Genomic DNA, 9,975 nt, shown 5'->3' with positions numbered 1-9,975 from the left:
TTAAGTGTAGGAGAGTTTGATTTGTCGTAATTTGATATAGCAGATTAAATTAGTTTTCATACTTTAGGGGCTTGAACATAAACATTCTAGTTAAGTTTTAATTACATCTTCAAAAGTTTAGTTAAGTTTAATAGAGTGTGTAATTTGATTCTTTTATTGACCTTAAAGGCCGAATAAGGCCTAAATATGAGCTAATATACTTTGTGAGCATGCAGGAGACCATTAGAAGGTGTGTTAACTAGATACTGGTCGCTATGTTGCAACACAAACCATTGGAAGTCGCAACATAGGGAGAAAAATAGAAGAATTCCAAGATTGCCTTCAATGTCATGAAACAGCCTGAGGATGTCGTGACATACCCTTGAAGACACCCTGGCGATAAGCATACTGCCCTCGATGTCGCGACACAGGAACTAGTGTGTCCGACATTGCCTCTGGACGAGAAATAATTACGAGCTAGTGGCATTTTGGTCTGCACAATCAAATGTTAAGCACGAGGACAACTGACCTAGGGTTGAGGATGACGACCACCCTATAGTCTATAAATAGACTCTTTTAACACATGTTATAGACATCTGTTATATTTTATAATTTTATCTTTAGATATAGTCTTTTAGTTTTCTTTTTTTCTTAGGTCTTTCAATTAGGTTTTAAGGGATCAATATTAGTTAAAGTTGACTTGAAAGGCTCAACCAGTCCAAATAAAAGTTTGCCTAAATCATTTTTAAAATTCCATTCTTCCTAGGATTTCGCCTCAAGAAATTACTAAGTCAATTATAGAGACATAAAATTTCATGCATGCTTAGCTTTCCTAAGGTATTAACAATTTTATGGTTCGATTCACACACTTTATTAAGAGTAATATTTATGTTATAATTCAGCTAACATAGCAATTATTGAGATAATAGAACTTTATTTGTACTAAAATTTAACATAGTTAACAAAAATTCAAATTTTGAATAAAATTAACTTAATTATAGGAAGAATGTATTCTAAAAAACAATTTCAATTTTTGGTCCCCCTACTTAATATGAACAATGTCCCCATTGTTAAAAATGATAGAGAAAATGAAAATATAAAAGTGAATAGATATTTTACAATAGGTAGGGTCCTAGGAAAAGTAGGTGAGTTAAATTTAATTACTTAAATACCAAACTTTCCTAGACAGATGGAATCGTAGACATGTACATAAATATTGTCACACTTCTTATTTTGCAAATCGTTCAATTTTATTAATGATTTTAACCTCTTATTTTATTATGCAAGAAATAGACATATCCTAAAAGAACCTAAACCTAAAAATTTAAAATATCCTAAGAAATAAAATAAAGTAAAGACAAGATCCCCCATTTTTATTTATTTACAGACCCCTCAGAATCCGACCTATCTTTTGCTTCATCGTCCTTGTTTTTTCTTGAATCGCCTCATTCCATCTTTGATATTAGAGTCAATGGTTCTAATATAAAATCTGGAAATTCAGGCACAAAAACAAATTGATCATGAACTGTTTTTGTAAAAGCAGCTCTAATTAAGTCATCCGGTATTTTTGAATATCTACAATAAAATTTTTATTGCCACTGCATATGTTGCATTATGTCCATCAAATTTGACATCTCATTATGAAGATCTAGGCAAGGTGAACGAGTTCTAAATGTTAGGGTAGCCATGTTAGGTTCGAAAATTGGTTTAGTTAGCTCTACCAAATCAGGAATTTCAACTGGTTGTATTGGTTCTGTCTCTATAGGAATTTATTCTTCTTTGGTTCATCACTCGATTTAGATTACTATTGAAGAATAAAATTTCCTGCTACTCGAACAAGGTCTCAATTTGTGTGTAACAACCCGTTTTTGGGTCAAATCAGAACAGTGGTTTTGGAATCACAAATTCGAAGTAGAAATATTTATTTTATTATTTATTTAAGGTCTACAGCGTGATAGAATAATTGTGTGAAAATTTCGTTAAGAAATTTTATCGATTGAGTGCGCAATTTGACTAGAAGGACCAAATTGTAATAGGTGGAAAATTTGAGTTCTATATGGTAAAGGTGTCTAATTGCTATTAAATTTTAAATTGAAGGTCCTTAAATGGCAATTAGACATTATACTTAAGATGGACAAAAATGGACATGGTTAGGTGAAATTTTAAAGCTATGCATTAAGGGTAAATTGGTAATTTGGAAAATAAAGAAAAATTAACTAAAGAAAAGATGTCCATCTTCTTCAATTTAGTCCCCTAGCCGAATTTTTGAAGAGAAACCATAGCTAGGGTTTGGCCAAGCTTTCAAGCTCAATTGTAAGTTCGTTCTTACCTCGTTTTTAATGATTTTTATATTTTTGAGATTGTTGTAGCTTGATCTAGCTATTTCAAGGACTAATTTGAAAGAAAGTCAAAGTCTAAAATTTTACCCATGTTGAATATGTTTGTACTTCTATGTTTGATGGTAGAAAATGCATGTTTGTTGTTAGTTAAACAACATTTGTAAAGTGATGTTCGATAAAAATGTCAAATAGGGACTTATTTGTAAAAGACCATAAAATGTGTAGAAAAGTGTGAATAAATAAAAAATGTGGGCTATTATGAGCACAAGTAATATTAAGTTAGGCTTGGGTTGTGATGAAATTGAAACAAATTCATTTTACGAGCCTAGGGACTAAATTGTAAAATTTTGAAATGTTAGGGGCAAAATGTAATTTTTTCCATAATGTGATTTTGGATTGAATTGAATATCTTGATGATTAAATAAGTTAAATGTAGTATTATAGATCAAGAAAAACAAATTTCGAGTGTAGATCGGGGGAAAAATAAAATAATTAACGAATAGATCCTTTTTGCCCTTTTTGCATTCGGGGTAAGTTCGTATGTAAGTAAGCTTTATTATAATTGTATTTTAAATGCTTTAATTTTATATGAATTGTGTAAATGACTCTATGGACACATTCGACAATGTTTTAGCAAGTGAGAAATCCCAATCGAACCTTAGGAATAGATTAGGATACAAATGACATGTCACTAGGGTTTTATGTTATGTGATCCGGGTGCTGGTCCTATACGTCCTACCGGTGGCTGAGTATATCAGCATATGTTGCTGTTACTTAACAGCTAGTGTGAGTAGCACAATGTAGCTACGTCTTGACTGACAGCATGTGTGAGCATGCCTGTTGATGGCGCGAGAGCAAGCATATATTTATTATGAGATAGAGGAAGCAATGGCTACATATGTGACACCTTGTGTGCAAGGTTTCCTGAGTATCCGATATTATTATTCCGAGTGGTTCATTGGGTATGTCAAAGATGAGAATAAGTATGAAGCCATTACGAGTTGGTACAGGTATGTGCATAAAACTTATGATTATTAAATTCACGAAATGATGAACTCAAGGTGGGTTTGTGATGGAATGAACTATGGCTATGAGATTATGGTAAATTACATCGTCTTATATTTATTATTTGAATGTTAAATGTATGGTAAGATTTTCTTATTTCTTTCATACGAGCTTACTAAGTTATATAGCTTACTCCGTTTTACTTTCCATGTTTTATAGTGTCACCAAGCTAGCTCGGATTAGAGATCGCATCACAATATCAAACTGTCATTTTGGGTATCGATGATCTTATTATTTTGAGTATATGGCATGTATAGGGACTTGGTCATTTTTTTATATGTGTTATCATGAATTTGGCCAAATGTATTGGCTTGTAATTTTCAAAGGCTTAATGTGGTATTTGGCCATGTAAATGGGCTCATTTTGGTTAAATTGATTGTAAGATCATATATATATATGCATGTATGTGCCAATACCCCTTTGGTGATGTGGTTTATATTGATTTGCTAAATGTTGATTGTGGCTTAATGACTTGTTGTGAAATGGGTGAGTTTGGTTTATCGGTAAGATGGATTATCTTGATAAGTTAAAGTAAATTGAAGAAGTCTTAGTGGTGTTTTGAATGTGAAATTGGTATAATTTGGTATAGTGGAATGTCATGAGCATGATAGATGATGGTATTGCATTGACACATGTTAGCCATGATTGTAGATGTTTTGGTTGCCTAAGTATACCATGGTTTATGCTATTGAATTTGTGTATGTGTATGTGTGAATGAGGGTGGCAAATGGCTTGGTAAATAGCCTTTATTTTGTCCATACAGGTAGACACACAGGCGTGTGTCTAAATCGTGTGTGACACACTGCCTATGCCATGGGCATTTGTTTTGGCCGTGTGTCCCCTGCACCTAAATTTTGAGAAACAGAATGCTCTGAATTGAGCACACGGGTAGAGACACGGGCGTGTGTCTTAGTCGTGTAAGAGACACGGCCTCAGACATAGGCGTGTGTCCTGGCCGTGTGAAGTTTGTACCTATTTTTTGAAAATTAAATTAACCACACAGCCTAGCACACGGGCGTGTGATTTGGCCGTGTGACTTTAATTTGTTCATGCCTTGCAAAACAAAGAGTTACATGAGTTAGGGACACGGGCGATACGGCCTGCCCACATGGCTGTGTCCCAAACCATAAGAACGTGTGACCCCTACACATGGAAAAAATTTTCTAGGTTTTGTAAAAAATTCCTAAGTTCTCGGTTTAGTTTCGAACCATTTTTAAAGCATGTTTTGGGCCTCGTAGGATTGTATTAGGGACTTTCTGATTGAATACAAATAGTTCTAATTTGGATGCAAATTTATGACTCGATTTTGTATGTTCGCTTGCGATGTAAGTCCGGTAATGCCTCGTATCCTACTCTGGTGTTGAATATTGGTAAGGGGTGTTACATTTAGTTGTATCAAAACTACGGTTTAGTCGATTTTTGGACTAGCGTAGCATGTGTGAGAGTCTAGCTATAGATGCTATATATAAATTGTGATAGTGTGACGACTCCTAAAAATTTAAAATTATGCCTTCATATAGTAAATGGATCCTGACCAAGGTGTAGCTAATGATGTTGAAAGTAATGCGTCGGCTCCCACCCAAGGGACAGCGCCATCTGAAAATAGATGGTTAGTTAGAGAGGAGAGGCTAAAGAAGCCTTATTCCAAAGGATGAATGAGTGGTTTGCCGAGTTTGTTCGAACAAATCCGGCTGCCCAACATCCTCTACCCCACCTAACCCCAACCGGTTCCCATAGCTCCCCAAGGTGTAGAATTGTTAAGACCGAACAAGCCTCCAGTTGATAAGATAAGAAAATAATGGGCTGAATAGTTTAGAGCTAATGTTGACGATGATCCCGAGAGAGTAGAGTTTTAGAATAAGAACTCTATCAGGGCATTTGATGAGCTTTCTTGCACGCCGAATGAGTGCTTGAAATGTGCCCTATCACTTCTGAGGGACTTGGCATATTATTGGTGGAATACTCTTGTGTCCGTGGTATCGAGAAAAAGAGTACCTGGGAATCCTTTCAAGATGAGTTCAGAAAGAAATATATCAGTCAATGGTTCATTGATAAAAAACGCAAAGAGTTTTTAGAGTTGAAACAAGGCCATATGTCTATGACTGAATGTGAGCGAGAGTTTGTTAGGCTCAATAAGTATGCTCGAGAATGTGTTTCCACCAAGGCCATCATGTGTAAAAGATTCGAAGATGGGTTGAATGAGGTTGTTAGGCTATTAGTTTGGATTTTAGAGTTGAAAGAATTTGTTATGCTAGTTGACCGAGTTTGCAAAGCCGAAGAGTTGAGCAATGAAAACAGAAAAGCTGAGCTTGAGACTAGAGAACTGAGAAAAAGACCGATGAATAAGTCATTTCAATCTTCATCAAAGAAATCAAGGGATTTGTATACTTGTTCGAATGTTTCAGCTGGGTATCCTAACAGAGATCGTGGGAAGCAATATTCGGGTTCGAAGGCCCAAACTATGGCAATAGCGAGCGTTGGTAATGTTAGGTCTAATAGACCTGAATGTCAACATTGTGGTAGATGAAATCCCCGTGAATGTAGAATGAATAACCAGGCTTGCTTTAAATATGACTCTCTAGATCACTTCATTCGAGATTTCCCTGAATCTGCTGAGAAAGCTAATTTTTAGAATGCAAGATTGAGTGCCACTGCCACTAGAGGGAAGCCACCAAGAAATACTGGAAATGGGAATAGTAGCAGAGGTGCAATAAAAGATTTAACTGCGAGATCAGAGGTCAGAACACCTGCTCGAACCTACATTATTCGCGGTCGCAAAGATACGTCATCCCCTGATGTTATTACTGGTACATTTTCTCTCTATGATACTAATGTAGTTGCATTGATTGATCCTGGATCGACTCATTCTTATATTTGCATGAATTTGATATCTAGTAAGAATTTTCCTGTTGAGCCTATTGAGTATGTGATTAAAGTGTTGAACCCCTTAGGCAAATATGTTTTAGTTGATAAAGTTTACAAGAGTTGTCCTTTAACGATTCGAGGTCACTGTTTTCTAGCTGACTTAATGCTTTTACCATTTGATGAGTTTAATGTAATTCTTGGAATGGATTGGTTGACTCTACATGATGTAATAGTGAATTGTAGATGAAAGGTTATTCAATTGAAATTTCAAAATAGTGAAATTCTTCGGATTGAATTGGATGAGTCGGGTGAGTTGCCTATTGTAATTTTGTCGATGTCAGCTCAGAGGTATGTAAGAAAAGGGTGTGAAGCTTATCTTGGTATGTACTGAATATGAAAGTTTCTAAATTAAAGATCGAATTTGTGCTGGTAGTTTGTGAATACCCGGATGTGTTTCTAGAAGAGTTGCCTGGATTACCACTGATCAGAGAGGTTGAGTTTACTATTGATTTAGCACCGAAGACTTCACTGATATTGATAGCTTCGTATAGAATGGCTCTGACCAAATTGATAGAATTGAAGTCTCAGTTGCAAGAGTTGACAGATAAGGGTTTTGCGAGACCAAGTTTTTCACCCTGGGGTGCACCAGTGTTATTCGTTAAGAAAAAAGACGGATCCATGAGACTTTGTATTGATTATCATCAGTTTAATAAGCTTATGATAAAGAACAAGTATCCTTTACCGAGAATTGATGATATGTTCAATCAATTGAAAGGAGTGACAATGTTCTCGAAGATAGACTTGAGATCAAACTATTATCAATTGAGAGTTAAAGGTTCGGATGTGCTAAAGATTGTGTTCAGAACAAGGTACGAGCATTATGAATTCCTTGTGATGCTGTTTGGATTAACAAATGCTTCTGTAGTTTTTATGGACTGGATGAATCGAATTTTCTGACCGTATTTAGATAAGTTTGTGGTTGTATTTATTGATGACATCCTGATTTATTCCCGAGATGAGTCTGAGCATGCCGGACATTTAAGAATTGTATTGCAGACTTTGAGAGATAAGAAATTGTTTGCTAAACTCAACAAAAGTGAGTTTTGGCTCTGAGAAGTTAGATTTTTGGGACACATTGTTTCAGAAAAAGGTATACGGGTTGATCCGAGTAAGATTTCAACAGTTGTTGATTGGGAACCACCAAGAAATGTATCCAAAGTTAGAAGCTTTTTTGGCTTGGCCGGTTATTATCGACATTTTGTTAAGGGATTTTCAATGATTGCTACACCTATGACCAGATTATTACAAAAAGATGTGAAATTTGAGTGGTCTGAGAAATGTCTACAGAGTTTTAAGCAGTTGAAAACATTGTTGACTGGGGCACCGGTGTTAGTGCAACCTGAGTCGGGAAAGGATTTTGTGATTTTTAGCTACGCTTCATTGAACGATTTAGGTTATGTGTTGATGCAAGAGGTAAAGTGATAGCTTATGCCTCGAGACAATTGAAATCACACGAAAAGAACTATCTGACGCACGACTTGGAACTAGCCGCTATTGTGTTCGCTTTAAAAATTTAGAGACACCATTTATTCTTTGAGAAGTGTCACATCTTTACCGATCACAAGATTTTAAAGTATTTAATGACTCAGAAAGATTTGAATTTGCGACAATGGAGATGGCTCGAACTATTGAAAGATTATGTGTTAGTGATCGACTATCACTCAGGGAAAGTGAAGGTAGTTGTAGATGCTTTAAGTAGAAAGTCTTTGTTTGCTTTGAGGGCGATGAATACACGGTTAACCTTATCTGATGATGGATCAATTTTGGCTGAGTTGAGAGCTAGACTGGTATTTCTTTAGCAAATTTGCAAAACTCAGAAAAGTGATAATGAGTTGCAAACTAAAAGAGTTCAATGCAAATCGAATAGTGATTCAGAATACCAGATTGGATCCGATGATTATTTGAGGTTCCGAGGTAGGATCCGTGTACCGAGAGATACTGAACTGATTAAGAAAATTTTTTATGAGGCACATAATGGTTGTCTATCTGTTCATCTTGGAAGTATAAAGATGTATAATGATTTAAAGAAGTTGTATTGGTTGTTAGGCATGAAATGAGACATTTTAGAGTTTATAGCGAGATGTTTGATTTGTTAACAAGTGAAAACTGAACATCAAGTGCCTTCGGGTTTACTTCAGCATGTAATGATACCTGAGTGGAAATGGGATAGAGTCACGATGGATTTCGTATCCAGGTTACCACTGACTCCGAAGAAGAAAGATACTGTTTGGGTCGTTTTTGATAGATTGACAAAATCAGGTTATTTCATTCCGGTACGTACCGATTATTCACTTGAAAAACTAGCTGAATTGTACATTGTTGAGATTGTTAGATTGCACGGGTTGCCTACTTCTATTATTTCGGATAGAGATCCAAGGTTCATGTTGCGATTTTGGAAGAAATTGCAAGAACTGTTGGGTAAAAAGTTGAATTTTAGTACTGCATTTCATCCACAAACTGATGGTCAATTTGAGAGAGTGATTCAAATTCTCAAAAATATGCTTCGCTGTTGTGTTTTAAAGTTAGAAGGTAGTTGGGAGAAATATCTACCGTTGGGCGAATTTGCTTAGAACAATAGTTGTCAATCGAGTATAAAGATGGCACCGTATGAAGCATTGTATGGCTGCAAGTGTCAAACTCCACTGTACTGGACCGAGCTTAGTGAAAAACAGATTCATGGGGTTGATTTGTCAGAGAAACAGAAGATAAAGTGAAAGTAATTGGTGATTGTTTGAAAGCAGCTTTAGATCGATAGAAATCGGACGTGGATTTGAAACGGAAGGATATTAAATTTCAGGTTGGTGATAAAATGTTTCTAAAAGTGTTACCATGGAAGAAAATTCTTAGATTTGGTCACAAAGGCAAGTTGAGTCCGCATTTCATTGGACCATAAGATGATTATTGAAAGAATAGGGCTAGTGGCATATTGACTAGCTTTGCCGTCAGAGCTGGAAAGAATTCATAATGACACGCATTTCATGTGTCGATGTTGCGACGATATTGATCAGATCCATCGCATGTAATCTCACCATCAGATATTGAGATTCGACTTGATATGACTTGTGGTGAAGAACCGATCAAAGTGTTAGCTCGAGAGGTTAAACAGTTGAGAATAAAAGCATAGCTCTAGTGAAAGTTTAATGGCAATGACACGGGGTCAAAGAGGCTACGTGGGAACTCGAGGAAGCTATAAGAAAACAGTACCCTAACCTCTTTTTTGGTAAGATTTTTAGGGATGAAAATCTCTAATGGGGGAGAGTTGTAACAACCTGTTTTTGGGTCAAATCAGAACAGTGGTTTTAGAACCACAAATCCAAAGTAGAAATATTTATTTTATTATTTCTTTAAGGTTTACAGCATGATAGAATAATTGTGTGAAAATTTTGTTAAGAAATTTTATCGATTGAGTGCTCAATTTGACTAGAAGGACTAAATTGCAATAGGCGCAAAATTTGAGTTCTATAAGTTAAAGGTGTCTAATTGCTATGAAATTTTAAATTGGTGGTCCTTAAATGTTAATTATACCATTACACTTTTAGAATGGACAAAAATGGACATGGTTAGGTGAAATTTTAAAGTTATACATTAAGGGTAATTGGTAATTTGGCAAATAAAGACAAAATTAACTAAATAAAATATGTCCATCTTCTTTTATTTAGTCCCCTAG

Source organism: Gossypium arboreum, chromosome 6 (assembly GCF_025698485.1).
Source record: "Gossypium arboreum isolate Shixiya-1 chromosome 6, ASM2569848v2, whole genome shotgun sequence".
Lineage (NCBI taxonomy): Eukaryota > Viridiplantae > Streptophyta > Magnoliopsida > Malvales > Malvaceae > Gossypium > Gossypium arboreum.
The sequence above is the reverse complement of the archived record's forward strand: the minus strand, read 5'-3'. Positions refer to the sequence as shown.